We start from the raw sequence: 20,125 nt of genomic DNA on the forward strand, positions 1-20,125 counted from the left end.
TAGAATCTAAAAGTTATCAGGGCAAAGGCTACTTGACACTAAGGCTGGTGCATGCATATATTCTACATGTATTGCGTGTGCTATGAATCTTCCAAGAATATTAATACAGTAATTCACTTGCATGGAAACAGAAAGACTAGACTATAGCTGAAGCTGTTTATGCGGTTCGCTAGCTTAGGAATGTGAAGACGGAGAGCTGAACTGATAACTAGAGGCATAACATATTCTTGGCAGACAGGCAGGCAGAGCCAGGCCGGGCACCGCGCTGCGCGGCAGGAAGTAAGTGAAGGGTCAGGGATGCAGGTGGGGGCTGCATCGCTCCTCGGAGTGGGTTCAGGAGACTGGAGCTTGAATCTGGTGTCCGGGCCCTTTTGAGGCCTAGAAACGGGGACAATTCGAGGAATATAACGTGCATACTGTAAAACGTGGCAACATAGGCCTAATACTCGTTGCTTTCACGAGAACTGGAAACTGGCATACTAGAGTTGGACACAACTATAATTGCGTCTTTATTCGATCATAGGGGGATATATATGCATATCGATCATGCACATATAACATAGGATGGGGAACACGTAGGCACATATAACAAGGCAAAATTCAATTTTCCTCATTCCCTCCTTGTGCCCTACGTTTCCATCAGGAAACATCAATATTCATGATACCATCTATCTGTTCATATAGCATCATTTGCTCGTCTCGAATTGTCTTGGAACGGGACTTAGGACTAGGAATACAAGAGGTAGCACACAAGCCGCAAATTGCAGGGCCACATTGTAAACAGAGACAGCAACTGAATATAATCATTACTGCTATACCTAGGAATGACAATACTTTCCATCCCCAGGCAGATATTATACTCCAGAGCCAACCGGACCATGTCCAGGTGCCTGGATTCTGGTGTAACTGATGGGCAATTTTATGAAGACTGGTTATAGCTGAATAAACAGACGGTGCGTTATTAGGAATGAAAATGCAACAACTAGATCCGATGACTCTACAAGCTCCTCCCCTATCGGCCAGTATGACGTCAAGGACGAGACGATTTTGGAGCACGACAAATCTCATAGCAGATTGTTCTTCAGTTAAGTTACCTAGAGCGGAAGTAGTCTCATTCACTACTGCTTCAAGGGTTCTGGTTAGCCTACGTATTAACTTACTATTCTGGACAGGACCTATGAAGAAGAAGAAACCTTTATTGAAGTCTTGATATTGTTCTAAGGTAGTTTCAGTTTGATCGACAATTGGGGACTCAGTCTCCCTTCTATGTCTAACGTGTACTAGATGTGTGTTTCTGTGATAATCGGATGGGGCTAGGAAAACTGGTGGCAGTAGGAAGGCAATGTAACATGTTCCATCCCAATCGAGGGGCAGACGAACATATGCGGTCTGACCGCACACCAAATAAGAATGACGTGAAGCTTTGAAAATAGATTTCCCACTGTCACTATACTCGACCACAGTAGTACAATCACTATGACCTACATGTGCGGAACCATTCTTTCTGACACATAATTCGCCTTTCACTGGTAGAACTGAAATAGCAGGCAAATCTGGAGTAGTCTCGGACTGAACATTCAAAACCATGAAATTGGAGGAATAATTACCTAGATCATATACTTCATTTTCTAGATCTAACCCTGTTCTATGGGAAAGTCCTTCCTTGTCTGGGAAACATGTTCTATTCAGAAGGGACATATCATTTGAGGATGACGTTAACGTGGACCATGCTCCACACGAACCATTATGTGAAAACGGATAAGGAAACAGTGGCAGAACTCCCTTCGGTGTCTGGAAAGGGGGGAGTCGACCACACACCCAACAATTAGTGGCCTTGCTGGTCTGGTGTGAATAGTGTAACATTCGGATAAACGTGTTATTGCGCATGGCAAGACGATAGGATAACTCGTGAGGAGGCAGGTCACTAAAAGTGTGCTCTACTGTAACATTAGAAAACATACGTACATGTGAATTAATAGGAAAACATAAATGTAAGGCATAACTTATGCAGGTAACCATAAGACTCAGAAATGTCATAAATAATAGAGTAATAATGCATCTACTTCGAAGATTCTTACAATAACGTATTCTCTTAGAGTTTTGACTAACTCTCTCACTGTGTGGGTCTATTTCATACATGTCAGGAACCTGTCTAACCGTTTCACCCGAGAGGGACTTAGACAATTAAACTGGCTGACTTACTAGACCTTAACTTTTCTTTATACTCCTGCTGCGGAGTTTTCTCTAACAGGGGAAGTTTAGATTCAGTATCTGGGCAGTCCTTGAGAACGGGGCAGTCCTTGAAAAATGTTTTTGGCCGAAGTCCATGGAATCGCTTCACATGACTGGAGTGCAACCACCCCTTCCTGCCCTCCACCTTGATGGCCGTCCTTGTTGTTAGTAGTACAAGTCTTGGCTCCTTCCAGCGGGGCTCCAGCGGACTTGAACGATCAAAATTACGAATCAAAACGAGGTCGCCTGGTATGACCTCATGCGGTTTCACTTGGGTGTTGTCTGGAAAAGCAGCGGCAACCTGTGAACGACAAGAGAGTAGTGCAGACATCAAGGAAGCCAGGTAATCTGTCAGCATATTACTGTCAACATCTGTAATTGTACGTGGTCTAGGTGTACCCCACATGTTTGGGGGACGACCGAACACTACCTCATAAGGGGACACACCTGAACGGGAGTGAGCGACCATTCTCATATAGAAAAGGGCGACTGGCAGTGCTACTATCCAATCTACGCCTTTCTCTGCGCATACTTTGGCAATGCGGATTTTCAGAGTCTGATTATGTCTCTCTACGAGACCGGCTGCTTCAGGATGTCGTACACAATGGAACTTCCACTGGTACCCTAACAGAAGAGATACTTGTTTCATGAGCTCGATGAGAATGGCTGGCCGTTATCTGAATACACGACCCTAGGTAATCCATAGCGGGGAAAATACTCACGAACCAACTGCCTGGCAGTGGTCGCAGCAGTGTAATCTGGAACTGGATATGCCTCTGTCCACCTGGACAAAGCGCATACAACTACGAGGACATACTTGAAACCTCGACATCGCTCCATCTGAATATAATCCATCTGGAGGACTTCAAAAGGGTGGTCAGGAGGATGGAATCCACCTTGCTCCACCGGGACACCTTTACCTGGATTGAACTGACAACAGATCATGCAGGTACGCACTTTCTGCTTGGCTGCTGCTCGTAAATGCTTGTTAAACCAGAGGTTCTGAATACTGTCTAGCATGGCTTTTTCTCCTAAGTGTGCTGGACTATGTGCGGTGTTAATAATGACTTGAACCATAGAGTCGGGGAGAAACCATGTGGCTTTTCCCTTCGTCCACCATCCTTGATCTGTCTGGACCCCTCCTTGTTCGGACCATTTCTTGATTTCATCGGGAGTAGCATGTGACTGTATATCTAGTACGTCTTGTGTAGGGTCCTTAACTGTCATACAAATAGTCTGATCTGGAATGTCTGTCTGTGTCGTGTTAACTGGAATGTCTGGAGTCTGAGCTGTAAGCTTGGCCGTTCGATCTGCTAGATCGTTACCCTGGGAAATGATGTCAGTGACTTTCGTATGTGTCTTGCACTTCATGATAGCGATGGCTGTCGGTAAATGTATTGCATCTAACAGAGCTTGAATGAGGGGACCATGCTGAATCTTGGTTCCATGAGAGGTCATGAAACCTCTTTCTTGCCAGAGTACTCCAAAGTCGTGTACGACTCCGAATGCATAACGTGAATCTGTGTATATGTTTACTTTCAGGTTCTTAGCTCGTATGCATGCTTGGGTCAGAGCGACAAGCTCTGCTGCTTGAGCAGACAGGGTGTCAATACGATGTGTTTCTATAACTTCAGTTTCAGTAGTCACTGCATACGCGGCTACTAGTTCTCCTGTACTTGTTCTCATACATGAACCATCCACATAAAGTGTCAGGTCGGGATCTGGTATCAATGTCTGTCAAGTCTTGTCTTGGCTTAGTCATGGTGTTAACTACTTCCACACAGTCATGTGTGGCAGGATTTGAAGCAACTGAGGGTAACAGTGTAGCGGGATTTAAAATGTTGCCGCGTCTGATTTCTATGTGTGGTTGAAACAGTGTCAGTTTATAACCTGTTAAACGTGCAATTGTCAAGTGCTGAGTCTGTGTTCGGTTTAAAAGAACTTCCACGGAGTGTGGAACTTGTACTGTCAGGGAGTGTCCTAACACTATGGAATCACTTTGTCTGATAGCTAGAGCTGTGGCTGCAACTGACTTGAGGCACGCAGGCAGAGCCTGGGCCACCGGATCTAATGTGCTAGAAAAATAAGCACAGGGCTTGTATTGTCCTGCTTGATCTTGTGTGAGAACAGATAATGCAGTACCATCACGTTCAGTGACAAAAAGTGTAAAAGGCTTACTGTAGTTCGGCGTTGCTAGAACAGGTGCTTGGCATAAAGCTTTCTTTAACTCATTGAAAACAAGTGTATGTTCCTGGGTCCAAGGGAGGACAGTCGATACGGCTGCCTCCTGTGTCGTTAACTGTATCAGTGGCTTGGCTAGATATGCGTACTGAGGAATCCATTGTCTGCAGTAAGAAGTGAGGCCGATAAAAGCTCGTACCTCCTTCTGAGTCTTGGGCTGTGGAAGATGTGCTATTAACTGGATACGGTCAGGTGTCAACTGCCTACCCCTCTTGGACAGTAAGTGTCCAAGGTAGACCACTTGCTGGACACAGAATTGTAATTTGGAAGGGGACACCTTGTGCCCCATCTCGGCCAGGAAATATAAAACTGTAAGTGACGCACGTTCGCAGTCACGTTCAGAACGGGCTGTGATCAATAGATCATCGACATACTGGAGCAGAGCAGTGTCAGTTGGCATGTGAATATTGTCTAGTTGTCTTTTAAGTGCTTGACTATAAATGCTAGGGCTTTCTGTGAAACCTTGAGGAGCTCGTGTGAATTTATAGCTCCTTCCATTTAAACAGAATCCGAAAAGGAATTGGCTGTCTCTGGATGAATGGGGACACTAAAGAATGCGTTCTTGAGATCGATAACAGTAAAGAACGTAGCTTCGGAATCAATGGCTGTCAATAGGGAAGAAATATCTGGAACCACTGGGTACTGGGGTATGATACATTTATTAAGTTCACGAAGGTCAATCACTAATCGATAAACTGGAGGTGCATTTGGATCAGTACGTTTCAGAATCGGAATGATAGGAGAATTACATACATTGGAGTCAGTTTCTACAACTACTCCTTGAGCAATGAGCTCGTCAATAATTTTCGATAAGGCTGCTACAGCCTCAGGTGGCAAATTGTACTGTCGGATTCGTGGTAATACAACACCTTTCTTCAGAGTGACACGATAGGGTGTAATGTGCATACAACCTACATCAGTTGGACCTTGCGCCCATAAATGCTGTGGTACATTCAATAATCGTGGATCAAAATCACGTAATACATAATGACCTTTAAAATCGCGTAAAAACAGTTGCACCCCTTCTGGGGAACAGCATATAACTGCTCTTAATGCCTAGTAAATTCTCTGGACAAGATTTCGTTAGTAACAAGTCAGTAGTTCGGGATAATGGACCAACTTCTAGAGTAACTGGTTTCGATATTTCATTAACAATAGGCTTTCCTGAAAATCCAAGGGAAACATTTCTAGAGCCTGAGAGCGGAGCCCCTGGAACCTCGTCATGACTGATGGTAGTCCTACTTGCCCCTGTATCAATCAGAAACTTTCTGTCTTTCCCTAATACTTGACTGTGTACATAGGGACCCTCTTGATCTACAGGAATCTCGATGAGAGGCAAGCCAACCTCCCTCTCTAGGCTGTTTCATGAATACGGCTGATAATCTGGATACTCTGACTGTGCGTACTGGTACATCTGCTGTGTAACGTGTTGTGTTGCAGCTATAGGCTGCGGTACTGTAACTGTCTGTGGTGCATTCTGCGGCTGGGAAGTCTGTGAAACTTGTTCTTGTCTAGGCGGACGTGGTCTCTCTTTCGTTTTACCAGTAGCTATGTTGTGTTTCAGAACTGCACATTCATTTATATAATGACCTGGCTGTTTACAGTAATTGCATGTCCCTCTAACGGGAGCTGTAGGATGACTAGCTTGATTCGGACCCCTCTTCTGACTGTCTTGCGGAACAGACTGTGCAACTAATACTTTCATTTTCGTGTCTTTCATACGTCTCTTTTCATGTTCCTGCTCCTCCCTAATTCTGTTCTGGTGGTACTGTAGCATCTGGAGCATCTGTGACGGAGTATTAGCTTGCCCGGTACTTTCGACTTTCAGTACTCGGTTTTTAACTTGTGGACTTGAATTCTCAACTAGCTTGGTAACAAAAAGATGTGGATACGATTCACTACTTGTTTTCAGACCACTATTAATAATGAAACATTTCTCAAATCTAGAATAAAAATCACTAGTATCTTCGTCTTGTTTCTGTTTACAGGCTGAGATGGCATCCCAATCTTCCTTTTTCGTGGCTAGTAATCTTGGCAAGACTTGTATTAACAATTCGGGCAAAGCTTTAGCTTTATCCCCAAGACCGGTACCTGGAACTCGTGTGTTATCTTCAGTCTCTAATGCGGTCCAATCTATCTTTGTCTCTCCCACCTCCCATTCTTTTTCTTTGAGTTTTTCATATATCCCCGCAGGCAACAGGACCTTTAACATTTTAAAGATATCGGGATACGTGTATTCTCCCATACGGAGCATGTCCTTTAATTCACGGTGGAACCCTGCTGGATCTTTATCGTGACAGGGTATTAACTTTTTCATTTCAAGAAGTTATATTTTCGTGATAGGGGTGTAAACAAATACTCGTTCTAGATCACCCCCCTCTCCCTTAACTGGATGTACTTCTCGTAACGGATTCTGTCTGTCTATGTAGAATGATTTTCTTTCTGGGGGTGGAACGGGAACAAAAATGTGGATTCAGGAACGTTCTGTATTTGTGGCGCTGTTCTAATATGACACTAATTAAATCGGTACCTAGACCTTTCCATCTGTTTAGGAGTAACTCGTTCAGTACATCATGTAAAGGACCTGGATCAGAATGCTGATCCTCATACAGTGTAATGAGGTGCTGGATCATATACGTACCCACCAGACGCTGCTCGGCTGGGGGCAGTTTCAGAAACGTTTGGGCCACTATTTCATCTGGAAACGTGGTAGAATCACTAGTCCATCGGACTGCTGATCGGGCTAGTTCTTGTTCATGCATTGTACTAAGCTCGCTATAACCTATTCGTGATTTCAGAATTTGATCGGTGGCCTGGAATACTTGTTCATGAGAACACTGTTCTGGTACTGGAGGAGGAAAAACTTTCTTGTAATCTAGGCGTGAATGTCTGTCGGAAAATCTAGTTCTACCTACGTACGCTATTCTGGAGGGATTCTCGCTGTCTACCTCTTCACTAGAAGAGTCATTCTCTTTCTCGGTTCCTCTTTTCGCTTCCTCCTTCTGGTGTATACTTATAATTTCCTTACGAATTTTCTTGTACATACTTTCTACACTACCTTGTGTCTTGTGTTTTCCCTCGGCTATATTGTCACTCCATCTGGTCAGGCCTTTCATCTCGTCTTTGTCTTTATCAGGGTAATCTTGCTCTCTTATTAAACAGTTAATCAAGAACTGTAAAATCATATGTTGAATCTCGGCTTTCCTGTGTGCCATAGCTTCGTGAATACTTCCTGGATTCTCCCCTGTACGGACAAAACGATATATTCTGTCTAGATGTTCCTTCATGTCGGGCAGGGTGACCAAAAAGTTGGCAACCCTTCTTAAACGTACTGAATATAATATCATATGATCTTCGCCTGGAACTGGATCATATATACAGTCAGTAAGAAGTCGCTTGAGGTCTGTGTATGTAGCCACTTTTGGCGTACGCTGTAACGCTGCTTCTCGCGGCGTCAGTCGTCTTACTTGAGGCGGGGTGATAGGAGCACCTCCCCCCGCTGCTCCTGAACTAGAATCGTCAGTTAATACTGTACGTGCTGGTAAAGTAACTGGCAAACCGGGCACACCTAATGTGGGCTGGTCCGGGGGTACTGGCACATTAACGGGGTCCCCGGGACCATTGGCTGGAGGAACAGGAATTACATTATTAACAGGATGCTGAGGGTGAGCGGGCGGAATACGATTTGCATAGGCTGGGACTGTGTCGTCCAAGTAGGACGAAAGAAAAATTTCAGCTGCGGTCGGTTTATGACGTAGCTTAATCGGGACCAATGGTGGCGGTAAATTACAGGGTGCTTCTGGGGTTGCCTTTGGCAAGCCCTCGGCAAGAAGAGGATACACACCTTTAATAAGGGCATTTCTCTGTCTGTCTGACTGTTCTGCTCTAACTCGTTCACCTTCTTCGATTAATTCCCTTTCTTGGGCTTTTTCTGAGGATTCCCTACTTAATTCTGTTTTTCTGAATTCTTTTTCGGTTCTTCTATGAGATTCTTTGCGCCATAACTCGATGGCATCTTTCTGGGACTGTCTGGCTTTCTTTTTCCATAATGCTTCTTCTACTCGCATGATGCACTCGGCATCCCATGTACCTGATACGGGCCATCTATATTTCTCTTCCAGATCCTTCGTGTAATCCACCCATAAGTCTAGATATAATATGGCATCTAAGCCGTGCTTGTGATACATAAAATGTCCAGGACTGTCCCTAGGAGGGACAGGAACTGCTTCTTCGAGTAACCCTTTTCTAGTTTTTATCTGACGTAACTTCGAAAACAGAGGCATGACTGAGTTGTACTTGCGAACACAATACACAATAATCACAGTAATGAAATGGCAAACAAATCACTCATACCACGACATAGAAATACATTAATAACAGTTCGAACAGAATACTACCTGATACACTGAAAACATAACACTTGAATTTCTCGAGAACGGACTTACTAGAATTACTGGATGCACTGCTAAAACAGTACAGAACATACCGGTCTCGTAAAGAGACACGTCATACCGTATCCACCTAGGTGAATACTTCGGACTGGATCTGTGTACCCAAACCCATCGGACCAGGAACAAAACTAATGAACCTGTCTAGATACTTCCCCTGCAACGGTACTCACCGGGAAGCAGAAACTGAAGGCCTCGGACTGGACTGGACTGCTATGACGTCGGACTACGAACTTCGGACTTCAGAAACAGGTGGGCCTCCGGATACCTCGGACCTTGCTCTCTCGGCTTGGGCTCTGGTCGGGACGAACCGCATTCCTCACCGCCTCGTCTGGATGCCGGACCGCAGGTTCCGTCTCCTCCGTGGGCCTGAGGGAGACTTGAAGCAGAAATATCTGCACGTGCACGGTAGAGTTCCGTCACGGCTGTAGAAGGGTCAGGGGGCCTGCGTTACATCGCCGGCGCGTGGGGAAAGGGCACGTCCCTGTTCGGGCGCCATTTATGTGGTAAATAAATAATTAATTACCGGTACTATTTTTGAATACATTAATAATAACAGATAGCTCAATAAATAAGAGGCAGGATCCGAGGGATCTGAGTCTAACAGGCTTTAATCAAGCACAAGGGAAGGGACAGGATCGGAACAGCCTGAAATAGAATGGCATAGAAGGCATGGGATGGCAGCTGCATCGTCTCATTAACAGTACAAGGTATATATAGTAAAACATCACAATTACATTACATACAGTAGGCGTAACAAGTGACAAGCGTAAGATAAGAACACATGGGCGTGAAAAGAAGGCGTGCACAGGGCGTGCACGTAGACATGTGATGAGAACGTCACAGAAGTGTCATAAATGGGTGGATACATAGAGGGGGCTACCTGAGCAGCTGGGACCTTTAACCTAGTGGTGCACGCAAACGAACAATGACGTGTTACCGGGGAGAACTGGGGGCTATGACTTCTGCACTAGAAGAGGAGACTAAAGTCTGCGGTGTCAGGACGACATGTACCTATAGCATATCTGGTATCTGGTGTTTGGAGTACATGTTGATAGAATCTAAAAGTTATCAGGGCAAAGGCTACTTGACACTAAGGCTGGTGCATGCATATATTCTACATGTATTGCGTGTGCTATGAATCTTCCAAGAATATTAATACAGTAATTCACTTGCATGGAAACAGAAAGACTAGACTATAGCTGAAGCTGTTTATGCGGTTCGCTAGCTTAGGAATGTGAAGACGGAGAGCTGAACTGATAACTAGAGGCATAACATATTCTTGGCAGACAGGCAGGCAGAGCCAGGCCGGGCACCGCGCTGCGCGGCAGGAAGTAAGGGAAGGGTCAGGGATGCAGGTGGGGGCTGCATCGCTCCTCGGAGTGGTTTCAGGAGACTGGAGCTTGAATCTGGTGTCCGGGCCCTTTTGAGGCCTAGAAACGGGGACAATTCGAGGATTATAACGTGCATACTGTAAAACGTGGCAACATAGGCCTAATACTCGTTGCTTTCACGAGAACTGGAAACTGGCATACTAGAGTTGGACACAACTATAATTGCGTCTTTATTCGATCATAGGGGGATATATATGCATATCGATCATGCACATATAACATAGGATGGGGAACACGTAGGCACATATAACAAGGCAAAATTCAATTTTCCTCAGTCTGGTGGGGGTGTAGTCGTGAGGGAGTGGTGAGATTTAAAAGAAGCTGTTCCGCTACGGCGCCCGTCAGACATTGCAGCGCCAGTCTGACGAGGAGCAGGAGACCAATGATGAAGCATGACACCTAGGTTTCTGGGTGTGTGAGGTCTTCTAGTTCCAACAAGGGAACATCTTGTTCCCTGCTTTCGTTCCACTCCATACCATTAAACATATTTTCCCTGGGGAACTTTGTATTCTTTTACCTTATAGTTGACTGGACACATACCACTCCACAACACAGACTACCATACCACATAAGTACTCTACATAACACATAATCCCATTTTACATAATTCCTATAAAATAAATACTACATATTTTCTATCCACATAATTTTACTGCACAATTTACCACATAATTCTACTACACACAATGTACATCCATTCAAATCCGAAAAACATAAAAAACGTTTACATTTACATTGCCAATAGGTCTAACTCTCGCAAATGCGAAACCCATAACATTACAAACACTTCTTTAACTAGTAGTCACGTTTGCAGGGTGGTGGAGAAAGGGTCCTGGGCCTCCAACCAGCTCACAGGAATTCCGCTGCGTAGGAATTACAGGAGGTACCAGGAGGGCTTCTTGGCCCCCGATTTCCCTCAGGAGCAAATTGGACTTCTTCCCCCATCCCGTAGTCTGCCAGGAGGTGCGTTTGCAGAGTGGTAGAGAAAAAGGGGAATGGCCTCCGAAGATGTCTTAGCAATCCCACTGTGTGGGGCTTACTGGAGGTAACAAGAGGGGTAATTGGCCCCCAAGGACCCAACCCCCCGCGGCCAGGCCTCTTTTTAAAAATGTGTTAATGAGGCTCCCCTAGGTCACTTCTGGCCCAGGTATCCCATCCCCCGCGGCCTGGACTCACTGTTGGGGACCGTGGGGGGAGCTCCAATGCCCACACTGCACCGCCGGCTCCTCGCCTCCCTCGGTAGCCTGCATTGCTTTTTGAACAAGGGAAGCTGCTGCCATGCAATTATATTTAAGCCCCAGGGAGGTGGTGGTCCTCGGCGCTTGGGGGCCGCAGGGCCCCCCGCTTATAATTATTAAAAGCCCCATGGGCGGTTGCGGTCCTTGGGGCAGCATGGCCCACACATTTATACATTAAGCCCCGGGGAGTCGGTGGTCCCCGGGGCTGTGGGGCTGTGGGGGGGGATGCATGCTCTTCCATATTCAATTAACCAGGCACAGGGGAGGTGGCAGTCCCCGGGGATGCGAGGGCACCTCCAGGCCCCTGCAAATTAAATGGTGATTGCCCCCGGGACCTGGCCAACCGGGGGGCTTATAGAACATGAAGCGTAGGAGCCCGTGCTTCGTTTTTTTTTATTTTCTCAGCAGGATTCGCCCACCCAGCTCGCATTCTAACAATAAAAAAAAAGAAAAAAACAATGTTCTGGGGGTCCAGGTGGGACCCCGTGAGCAGGCCTGGAGGGTCAGGGTGTTTCTACCCTGCCCCCTTTTCTTGTTTTTTTAACTTTTTTTTTATTCTTTACTTGTGACTAGATGGCTGTCAACACTTCCCGGTTTGGAGTGTTGGCAGCCAATCAGAAGCCAGCTTGTGCTCGGGAGGCGTCACGACTCCTCCTCGGTGCTCAGATATCGAAACGTTTGTTTTTTTAATTTCTCAGGAACTACTGAACGGATTTACACCATTTGAAAATAAGGGCTCTTTCTGAACCAAGACCTACCTTTTTGCCAAATTTGGTGCAATTCAGTTCAGCAGTTCAGGCTGTAATTTTGTCTAAACTTCCTATGGAATTAACATGGGGAAAATGCATTTTGAGACCCCCGTTTTTTCTCGGCACACGCTTGACAAATCAACCCGAAACTTTCAAGACAGGAACTGATCGGAGCAGGCCACCTTTTTTTTGAAAATTTTGCGAAGATGTGCCAAATGGTGCTAAAGTTATTGGCAAAACAAAAAACACTTTTCCTTTGGAAACTAGGTTCTACCTATACCTACCTACTGGCGACCGGCAGTAGGTAATATATACATGTATATACACACATAATTAAGGGTTTTATTTTAAAATCAAGTACTGTGATTTGTTTTCTTTCATTCTATAAGAAAAATAGAAATATACATCTAATTTAAATACATTTTTTACTTAAAATATAGTTACAGACTACTTTCCATGTTTAATGAACTTTTTAAATCCTCCTTTAAATTTTATCTTCTAGAGATCACTGCCCAACTGCATAGTTTCCATATGGAATATTATAGGGAAAAGGATTTGGGAGTCATCACTTGTAAATTAAAAAGTTGAGATGTGTTAACACTTCAAATAATGCATGGAAAAAATTTAAAAGGCTAGTATCTAAATAACCACTGAAAAGATTTACACCAAACCAAAAATGTGTTAGAAAGGGGATCCCTGGTTGGCCGAGGCTTGTGCCAAGGCCAGGCAGAAATCACCATTTCTAGTTAGGGTAGGGAGGTCACCCGCCAAGACAACCCCTGCTCACCCCCTTGGTAGCTTGGCATGAGCAGTCAGGCCTATATCGGAGGTCATGTGTAAAGCATTTGCGCACGCACCCCCAGCAACAACCTTCCGGGCCCCCCACAAAAGGACTCCACACAAGATATATATGAAAATAGCTTTTGTATTAAAAAGGACACCTAGGAACACATACCTTACAGGGTGCCAGAGGCACGGGCAGGATTTACAAGGGAAAATATACAGGACAGGGCCATGGGACCACTGCCAGGGATATGCACATGATGGAGTTGGCATTTAGAACATATAACAACTGGGAGTTTCCTCGAACTAGGACTAGAACACATAATCACCAGGGGCTTAGCATTAGAATACGTCACGCCCCGGGGTTTCATAGGACTAGCAATAGAACTCACTCTAACCAGTATCAACATACATGAGGCAAGGTTATACAGGAGGGAAGGAATGGCACGGTACATAACCCCCCAGACGTACCTGTAGGAAGGAAACACAGAATAACTCTCAAGAAGCAAAGTTAACATTTAGCTAATACTGTCCCAGGCCAAGTGGCCTTTCCGGGGCTAGGCGCCCAAAAGTCTCAATGTCCAGGACCGGCTGTAAGTAGCCAACAATAAACCTAAACGTGGCAGCTGCCCACGAAGTGCTGGGCAGCCGTAGATGATGGGGGCGTCACGTTGGAGCTTCGCAGGCTCGGGGACAAAGATGCTGGGACTGCGCCAAATGGGCAAGGGCCACGTGGGAGCCATCTTGGAGCTCGAGGACAGAATGGTGGGAGGAGCCTTGCAGGCTCATAGGAACAGGGACCACTATGGAGCCTCTCGGGGCTCAGGGGTACTGGGACACGGTGGAGTCAACTCGGGCTCATGAGTAACGGGGGAGTCCCTCTCGGGGGACCCGATCTCACTGGGGCCCCACGGGCCATGACGGAGCCACTCGGGGCTCATGGAAGGGGGTGACAAGCGGAGCCTTTCAGGGCTCGCAGGGATGAGGTGCGGCAGAGCCTCGCCAGGCTCAAGAAATGCAGGGGCCAAAGGTGGAGCCTCTCAGGGCTCATTCCATTTGTGGGGGGGCATCGTTGGAGTCCTTCCCGGACTCGTGGACCAAGGGAGGGGCCCTCGGGGGCCTCGTGGGAACACGGCACCCCCCCGGGGCAGAGGAGCGCTACGGAGCCCGCCCGCACTCACTGATCTCAACGGCCGGCGGCTCCTCGTGGCATCAGCTCCCGTCGGCTTCTACTCGGCGGGACGGTGGCGGGGGCTCTCTCCTCGGGGGAAGCCTCGCTGCAGGACAGCCCTCCACCTCCCAGTAGTCCGGCGGCCGAACTCTCTCGGCCTCCGGGGGCGCGGGGGACGCCCTCAAAGTCGGGCCAATCCCTGCGCGGCCCCGCGATGACGTCCCGGGAGTCCCGGCGGCCAGGACCAATCAGCGGACAGCAATGCTGTCTCCGGGGCCGCCAATGGTAGCGCCGCCCCGGGTAGGAAGGCGGGAGCAGCGCCTCCCCGGCTAACTCCGGGCGGCGGCGGTGACGATCTCAGGAACTGCCGGGTGGGCACCGGTTAGTTGAAGAAGAGCCATAAATCGAGGTGGACCCTCGATGGGGGTAGGGCAGAATCCCCGGGGCAAGACATGCACCGGTCAGGGGGTGCTCACGATCGGCAAGCAGCATCAAGAACAGCTGCGAGGGGGGGTGGAAGAAAGCGCTTCCCAAGCGCTAGGCAGCAAGTAGCAACAAAGTCAAGCGCTCCGAGGCGCTAGGGGATCAAAAAGCCGTAGATTCTTGGTAGAGTCCAAGAACTCAGGTGGAGCACAGCAGCTCCTAGCAGGAAAAGGCCATTAGACATCCAGGAGCTGGGCAGGGCCCAGGGGGGCAAGCCAACCCTGAGCCCGAGCAGCCGCACGCCCCTGGCAGGGTTCCAGTCAAGACAAGCAGGAAGAGAGAGAGAGAGGGCACACCCTCCTTTTATACATGAGATCCCTTTGTCTAAAAAGGGGCAGGCAGGATGAGAACCAGCTAGAACTGGTTATAAGGAATTTCTTCTTACTGGCCAGGCTAGGACACCAGACGCACCCCAGGTGGGTGGAGCCAGCATTGTGGGGGACAGCCCAGACCCATACAGGATACAGGCACAGCCCCTCCCTCACTTCAGCCAATCACGCGCCAGCATACTTACTTCACACACACACCAATGTCTAGAAGTGGCACTTCTCTTTTAGACACACACACGTCGCATACATCATCTTACAGCATTCAATCACACGAGTCCATACATACCAGACTCGAGCCGGTACCCCTCACGCACCAGGGACTATCAGGGACCCACACATTCCCCATGCCTTCCTATGGGAGGGCAGTCCTCACCCATCTACACGCACTTAGAGTGGGAATCACCATCCCCAGGTCACATTTAACAAGGGGTGGACCCGACAGAAGGGCCCAGTCCAACACGGCCCCCTTCCAGCCAAAACGCAGGGTAGGCCAATCACCACCGTGATGGACTTCCCTGCTTTGGGCGACAAAAAAAAAACATGGACGTGGGCCCGCACTGCCGGGACACCCTCCAGTACCACGCCACGTTGATCTCATCGACACACACCAACTAAATTACAAAAAAAACAACAAAAACAAACAGAACAAAAAAAACAAAAAAAATAAAAAAAACATAGGCCCAACCAGGCTACCCCACTGGTACTCCTTAGTTGACCCCGGCTAGGACCAGGCCCTAGGCCACCCAGATGCCACTGGTCCATACCAACCCGGAGTGGGGGGTGGTAACCCCTGGCCCACGACAACCATTCTCCACTCCCTTCCTTCGTGTAGTACCACTTGACCACTTTCTCTTCCACCCAGGGTCCGCACCCTCAGGCTGACCAGAGGTCACGGGCAAGAATGCCCCACCCTACCTCTACTTCTGAAGTTCCGCGCTCTCCCAGGAGAAGCACCCTCAGAACACGATCTCCTACCAGTTTCAGAACTTCCTCCCTCCACTGGTCTACCACCTGGGAACTAAGTTCACCGGATGCCCAGGGGTCAGACTCCCTCTGACCCCCTTCCAGTTCCGCACCTAACATTCATTCAGCACGATGAGCTGCGACAACGTCAGCAGGGCCCCAAGTTCAGCTCTCCCCAAGGCAAGCCGCGACTCAGTCAGCAGGGCTTCCTTGTCCGGGATACAACCTCACATTCACTTCAGCACGATGAGCCGCGACAACGTCAGCAGGGCTCCAAGTTCAGCTCTCCCCAAGGCAAGCCGCGACTCAGTCAGCAGGGCTCCCTTGTCCTGGATACAACTTGATATTCACTTCAGCACGATGAGCCGCGACAACGTCAGCAGGGCTCCAAGTTCAGCTCTCCCCAAGGCAAGCCGCGACCCAGTCAGCAGGGCTTCCTTGTCCAGGATACAACTCAACTTTCATTCAGCACTAAGAGGAGCCGCGACAACGTCAGCAGGGCTCATAAATTCCGAATTCAGCTCTCCCCAAGGTCAGCCGCGATAAGATCAGCAGGGCCTACTTGTCCGGGATACAACTATTCGTTCATGCAACACTAAGAGGAGCCGCGACCACGTCAGCAGGGCTCATAAGTTCCAGAAGACACCTGACGCATCAAACACATTCAGCGGTGCACGGAACACATGATGCATCCAACACATTCAGCGGGGGAAGGGGGACACATGACGCATCAAACACATTCAGCGGTGTACGGAACACATGATGCATCCAACACATTCAGCGGTGTAAGAAAGGCACAGCACTAAGAGGAGCCGCGACAACGTCAGCAGGGCTCATAGATTCCAGAAGACACCTGACGCATCAAACACATTCAGCGGTGTACGGAACACATGATGCATCAAACACATTCAGCGGGGTAAGGAAGGATACAATTATCGTTGATTCAGCAAGCTCCCCATCTCAGAGAACTTACGCTCCATTATTCAGCAAGCTCCCCCTCTCAGAGAACTTACACTCCGTTACTCAGCACACCTCAACATTCATCCACACATCCTCCCCTGGACTGGTAAGACAGTTTCCACCGCCCCTGATTCCTCAACCTGACCCGTGTGGCACAGGTACCATTACTCTAGGGAAGGGACAAGGACCGCACATATTGGACACAATTTTGCAGCCACCACTGGATCCCACCCTTCTGGTGACTCCAGAAAACACATTGCACTTAGGGGGATGATCTACCCTCCCGAGCTAGGGACACCTAACTCACAGTGCACCAGAACCACATTTTTCACAACAATAGACATTTTAGCAAAGTGCACCAGAACCACATTTTTCACAAGAACAGACATTTTTATCAAAAAGCACCAGAACCACTTTTTCCACCAGAACAGACATTTTTAGCAAAGTGCACCAGAACCACATTTTTCACAAAACAAAATATTTTTAGCAACGTGCACCAATAGTTTCTTTTCTTTGCGACAATCTAAAACTGCAGAGTGTTGTACTGGGGCCGGTTATCACTGAGGTACTGCGCAAACACAAGTCCAAATCCCACCGCTAGCCAACAATGTTAGAAAGGGGATCACTGGTTGGCCGAGGCTTGTGCCAAGGCCAGGCAGAAATCACCATTTCTAGTTAGGGTAGGGAGGTCACCCGCCAAGACAACCCCTGCTCACCCCCTTGGTAGCTTGGCACGAGCAGTCAGGCCTATCTCGGAGGTCATGTGTAAAGCATTTGCGCACGCACCCCCAGCAACAACCTTCCGGGCCATCCACAAAAGGACTCCACACAAGATATATATGAAAATAGCTTTTGTATTAAAAAGGACACCTAGGAACACATACCTTACAGGGTGCCAGAGGCACGGGCAGGATTTACAAGGGAAAATATACAGGACAGGGCCATGGGACCACTGCCAGGGATATGCACATGATGGAGTTGGCATTTAGAACATATAACAACTGGGAGTTTCCTCGAACTAGGACTAGAACACATAATCACCAGGGGCTTAGCATTAGAATACGTCACGCCCCGGGGTTTCATAGGACTAGCAATAGAACTCACTCTAACCAGTATCAACATACATGAGGCAAGGTTATACAGGAGGGAAGGAATGGCACGGTACATAACCCCATAGATGTACCTGTAGGAAGGAAACACAGAATAACTCTCAAGAAGCAAAGTTAACATTTAGCTAATACTGTCCCAGGCCAAGTGGCCTTTCCGGGGCTTAGCGCCCAAAAGTAAGCATGGGCGGATCTAGCGGATCTCGCGTACGCGAATTTGCGGATTTACGGATTCGCAATCCGCGAAGATACGCGAACTCTCGCGGATTTGCGGATTTTCCCGTTTTTTGTGTTGGCGAGCGTTCGCGCCGATTTTGGGACAATTTCGAAATTGCGAACTTACTTTTCGGCACGCAACGGCCGCGACTATGTTTTTTCTACGTCTGGTTTATCTCACAGGTTGACAGCACCCTCTGTTTCACCACTGCCACCCTCTGGGACACCCATGCCACCCTCTGGTACATCCTCACTGCCACCCATTAGGTTTGTCTATCACTGTAGTTTATGGGGGGTGAAAAAAGCAAGCACACCTCCCCTACTTCAACTGCCATGAATTAATTTGGGGTTGATTAATGTGTCAGTTATTTAGAAAGTTCCAGTCTGGCTGGCACCTGCTTCCTTCCTTATCTGTAATTTGCTTTCTGTTGCAGTGAAATTTTTTTTCACAGGACCTTTATGGTCTACTTGTAGCTATTCTATGAGCCTGCTGTTTGGGTCATAGCATGGTCATAGAATAGTTGCTAACTCTGGAGGGGCCCCTCAGGAAGCACTACAGTGAATGTTACAAATGTTAAGTTTGAACTTTTGCACCTGCTCATTGCTTTCAGTTTAGCAAAAATCGTTTTTTCTGCAATTTCGCGCGTTTTTTGGGGCGCGAATCCGTGCGAGATCGATTTCGGAAGCCGCGAATGCTTGCGAATACACTAATTTTTTTTTTGCGACGTGTATGTTCGCGTGCTTTTGTGCGTGTTCGCGAGGCACTTGTAGCTATACGTTTGCCAAGTTACCCTAGCGGTCGTACACGGGCGCGGCCATCTTGTTTGCGTGACGTAATTCCGTTTCCGGCCGCTATGTGTAATCTCGCAATCTGTGCTGCTCGCTTGTACAATTTCGCGCGTGCTCGCGAGGAAAATCTCGCGCGAACTTACCCACGCGGTCGTGAACGGGCGCGGCCATCTTGTTTCTCATTCATTGCTATGGTTCTGGGCATGCTTTCTGTATCCTCTCTGAATCTCTGCCATCCTTTGCTTGTTTGAAGTTTATTTAATCTATTTTACTTATTATCTATCCCTCTATTTTTCTAGCTGGATATTTTTGTGTTTTCTGCTACTTTTAGTTACTTTTAAACTACTTTTTTAAACTCTTTTCTTTTCTTCTTCACTATTCTATTTCTTCTTTATCATTTAACTTCATTTCTGCCCAGACCATGGTAAAGGGAGCCGGGAAGCACCCTGAGAAGGGGAAGGGTCCCGCACCCCGTGCCCGGCTCCCGTGCGGGCGTTTGAGGGTGGAGCAAGTGGTGCCACGGGAGATCTTTAGCGCGGAGGAGGTGGCCGCACTCATCTTCCACGTCCAGCGCCGCCTCCCCAAGACGATCCTGGGAGGCGGCAAGATCGCAACTGGCTATGGCATCCGGGAGCGCCGGAAGCGGTGGGAGAAGGTGTGCCGGGCCATGTATAAGCTCTCTGGGGTCCGGCGCACATATAACCCACCGCTGGACCGATGTCATGGACCGGGAACGGGACTTGCTGGACGCGCTCGGCGTAGAGGTCCCCGGGCTTGGTGAGTAGTAGTAGCTATTCATCACTACTCTGTTTTATCCGGCTCTGTTATTTGCAAATCTTTGTTCTTTACCAAGAGCAATAATGCTGCCGATTACATTGTAGGTAAATTATATTTCAAAATCTTCTATGCATTTCAGGTGCACTGCTCTCCTTCTCAGTAGCCTTGCTTGCTACTATGCTTATTTGTTTTGTAAATTGTGTTCATTTCATTGGCCTGAGAAATTATGTATGAGTGTAGTGTAAA

The sequence above is a fragment of the Lissotriton helveticus genome, chromosome 8, assembly GCF_964261635.1.
Source record: "Lissotriton helveticus chromosome 8, aLisHel1.1, whole genome shotgun sequence".
NCBI lineage: Eukaryota > Metazoa > Chordata > Amphibia > Caudata > Salamandridae > Lissotriton > Lissotriton helveticus.